Here is a 4,649-nt window from a genome sequence, read left to right as displayed (position 1 = left end):
AGCAACAGCGGCAGCGTAAATGTTCCTGGTGCGGCTCAGCCAATCAGAGGCGGCGACACGTTTAGTTCATTGCCTAAAGTTTGAGAGGAGAGATTTCATTGGTCAATATTGTCGTGACAATGATGGTCGGGGATGATTGTATTATAACAGACACATCCTGGCGAAGGGGTCACATGCATCCACATCCTTTAGAGCTGTTGAGACGGACACACTGATTCAGGCAGATGACGAACGTACGGCATTCATGCAGGTTTTGATCAGTGGTGGAAATGAAAAGCAGTTTTGTTGCATTCTAGAGAACTTATTTATTTACTTTTACTCCAATCCGTGTTTGCACCCAGGAAATGTTGCACTTTTTGCTCCGTTACATTTAAACCAACAGATCCTTGTGATTTAGCAGAGAAAACATGAAAAAAACCTGATGATGATGATGATGATGACGACGGTGTACTTTATAATGTGAAGTCTGACAAACTCAGGAGGACCTTAACACCTTTAGACATCTTTAGACCTTTAGAACCCTTACAAATACTTGAATACACAAACATCATGTAGAATGTGTACTTTTACTTTTGATACTTAAACACTGTCAAATACTTCTCTACTTTTGCTTCAGTAGAATTTTGGATGCAGTTTTTATCACAGAACAACTGTATCTGTGTATTTATACTTTTACTCACGGCACTTAAGTACAATGTCGCAGTATCTCCACTTTACTTCAGTATTTATGTTATAGAGGACTTTGTACTTTTGCTCAATTCTATTTTTAGGTTTGGAGCTTCCAGGTGTGGGATTACACTAAAGGTCGTGTAGAAAATGTTCTTTTTCTTTTGATTTTTAAGTAAACTCAGTATCAATACTTCTCTTCTTGTATTAAGAGGAGAAAAAATGAACAGAGACTTTATCTTTAACAGTAAACTATTTGATCTAAACATTTCTGCTTTCACTGAAGTGAAGAAACCGCCGTACCTCGTCTACCGCTGGTTTTCGTCAGAGGAGACGGAAATTGGAGGTACACAAGAACATGTGAGAGCACAACTGGACAACTGAATTTTAAAAGCATTGAAAAAAAACCCACAACCACAGAATGTAACAGAAAAAGTATGATATTATATAATTAGCACAAAATGTATACTTCAAATAAAGCATAAACAGTTAAGAATGATCAATAAAAAAGCAATATGCCTTACAGAGGCCATGTTTTCTCGCTGTGAAATTAGAGTACCCGGGGAGTTTGTTTGATATATTTATTGTGAGCTTCTCAAGAGCTGTTGAACTAGTTGGACAGAGCTGTCGTGAGATCTCTCCTGTGCATATCAATCATGGTTTGGAGCAAGTAGCCACAGAACAGGAGAGGAATGTGTTTTGAATGAACCAGGAAATGGGAAAATACAGATTCCTCACACACTGGACACCCTTTTCTACTCCTCCCCTCTGGCATGGTGCTACAGAATTCTGCAAACCAAAACTAACAGAAATCTGAGCAGTTTCAGGCTTCCACCCTTATGAATAGCTGCGGTGTCATTTGCTTTGTTGGAGCTACTCCTGTTTCTTTAGCTACTTATTACACCCTCCATAATTATAGTATTGTAAATACTTAGCGATTAAATTCCCATGGGTAATGAATATTGGGCTAAATTCATAAAATGTTCTTATGCACAAGTTCCTGCACCCTGTAGGACTTTTGCTTGTCCTCGATATCGATTGTGTAACTCTGGTAACTGTCAACTACGAACAATATTTTAATATTACAAGAAGTGCAGAGTCGATATCAGGAACCATGAGATTCAAGTAGCCATCAGGCTCTACTTCCTGTCAGTAAGACTAAACATAGGCTGTAAAAACATCCTCTTGTGTGTAAGAAGGAAACAGTTTGTGTTTGCGCAACCATTTGGATGTTTCATACATACTTATGTATGTTTATATATATATATATATATATATATATATATATATATATATATATATATATATATATATATATATATATCATCTTCTTAACCCATTCTTTCTGTTGGAAGGGATCAATTTTACTTGGCTCACTTTATTTATAGAATTAATCGCCACACACACACAACCCAGTTCAGTCTCTCAGAACCAACCAAGTGTAGTGAAGAGCTTACGAGATAAAGAGTAATCTTTTCTTTACAATTCTCAGGCTGGAATCTGAAAATAGGTACAAAAAATAACTAAATGAATCAATGAATTGTGTGCTACGTAACATGGTGATCGAGTTAGGGACCATTATTAGTACTGATTTTTTTATCCTCTGGTTTATTTCCCAAACTTGATGGAGCTGCTGGTTCCCACTTGGGAATTTTAACTTAACTTTTTGAACTATATAAAAGAACTGTGACATTTTAAAACAATCCCTAAAATATCGTGCATTGCTGTTTGAAAGGTCACTGCAGTTTCTAAAAGACACCACAGGGGGGAGCACTTGCGGGGTTCTGACAGGAGGTTTGGATCAGCGATTCATTTAAAAGCATCCTTGAAAATATTGAATCGTGTCAATCTGATGTTAATGCTGCAAAACTTTCCAATGCACAGTAGTTTATCCTGAGTCAGAGATACAACAGAGTCTTTAAAGAAATCCTTAAGCTGTGTCACATTTTCTCAACACATCAATCTCTGGATTAAATAACAGACTTTGAATCGTTATTTGTTCTTGAATTTCCCCTGTATCACAGTAATATTCATGTTTAACTTCAAGTGAATTTTAATGATTCATGATACTCTCGTCTTCTGGGAGACCTGTAAATAGAGCTTCTTATTTTCACGAGATATTTATACTTGTTTTTTTCCCTCCGTTTTCAAGCTTTAATGAGTAAAATGCCTTTTTATTATTATTTTTTAAATTTTATTTTCTGCTGCGGTGTTTGTTTTCAAAGGAGTCTGTAGCTGCTGTCTGAGCTCACTTACATCATCTCCACGGGCTGAATGGGGCCGTGTGAACTGCTGCACTTCAGGCTGAGGGTGGCGCACCAAGCCAGGGGATTGTGTTGGGGACCCTCAGAGGTCACCACGGGTCAGAGCGCAGCGCCTGACAACACACAGGCTGCTTGTGCTGCACACACACTCACACATACAGCTTTGTCACAAATTAGGCTTTGCTGTAGGCTTGTTTATGTTTTCTTGTGAAGGAATGGTGTACAGACGTTGCCATATGGTGTTATGAATATAGAATAAATACACGGAAATAAAAAGATGGAGCCATGACACTATCTAGTTCATAACTTTCTCATATTCTAACAATCATTCAGGGGTTGTGTGTTTGTGCAGGCCAGAATGCACAAACGTCACCAAACAATCCAGTATTATAGAACAGTAAGTGGTAATAATTGCATGTACACTGTAGCATTGTTCATGTTGTCGCAACAGATTGATCCATGCTTCAGAAATCTAACATTTTCTGGCCTCTGCAAAATAGAAAGTGACATTTAAATTGGTTCCATAAGTGATCTCTCAATCAAGCTTTAACACAGCAATGAGCGGAAGCCTCATTGAGTGTCAAAAATACAAAATTTGAAGCGCAAATGAAAGTCAGGGCCTATGTGGACTGTGGGTCTATCCCAAGAAACTACAAAAAGGAGTACTTCTATCATTTCACATTATTTATTTAGATTTATATTGACTTCACTGTATCTGTCCGATCTTCTAAGCACATCAAAACTCATTTATTTCAAGTGACATCACTAATAATTGTTATTAATTGTTCTTTTGTATCTTTTTGTTGGGCATCTTGTTGTTTCAGTCCTCTAAAATATTGTAGCTGTCTCCTCAGTGGTGCACAGTGCTGACAAATGATGATATATCATTATGACACATACTTTCAGAAGTTGTTACACAATTAATCCAGAAGGTATTTGTTAATCTGTCCATATAATCCTGGCAATCTATGGCGATAATGATGTATTTTTAATCAAAGTAATAATATTCAGTGTCACACCCATATCAGATTTAAAGATTTTAAGTCATAAAATGTTCAGAAATACAGAATATCTTTAAAAATGTAGAAAAGCAGTGACTGAAATATTACACCGTGATTAAACTATGCATTCAACTTATTTTAGTTGAGTTTTCACTTAATTTACTGTTCTATTTATTCAATAATTTGACATCAAAGTTGCACAATGATGAAGTAAAAAAAAAAAAAAACCCTGACGCATTATTTGGCTTCCTACTGACGTAATACTTAAAAAAGTCTGTCAGTAAAAACTTCCAGTCTTTAATTCAGTTTTTTTTTTCTAAAACAACACGGGAGTCCCTCCATATTTCAAAGTACAAACACATTAAAAAAAAAAGTGTTAAAAAACTGCACCGTCAAGTAATTGGATTTTATGCCCTCGTCCCGTTCGCTCGCGCCTTTCTCTCCATGGTGCTCTAAAAACTCTCCAAACGCTTCAGATGTCTCGTGAGCCTTTTCTTTCACAATCTCCGCTGCTTTTTCTTTTTTTTTTTTTTTTTATTCTTTGACATTGCTCACAGGATCAAATATATCCAGGCTTGGTGAAACTTTTGAGATTAAAACAGTTCTCAATAGAAAAAAAAAAAGAAAAGAATAGAAAAGAGTCGGAGCAAACTGTTTGGCGCATGAGAGCAGTTTGAATGTGTGAGAAGGAGCGCACACAATAAACCTGTTGTTAACC

This window comes from Aulostomus chinensis, chromosome 8 (assembly GCF_037954235.1).
Source record: "Aulostomus chinensis isolate RoL2024-O1b breed Wild chromosome 8, RoL_Achi_v1.0, whole genome shotgun sequence".
NCBI classification, from domain to species: Eukaryota; Metazoa; Chordata; class Actinopteri; order Syngnathiformes; family Aulostomidae; genus Aulostomus; species Aulostomus chinensis.
The sequence above is the reverse complement of the archived record's forward strand: the minus strand, read 5'-3'. Positions refer to the sequence as shown.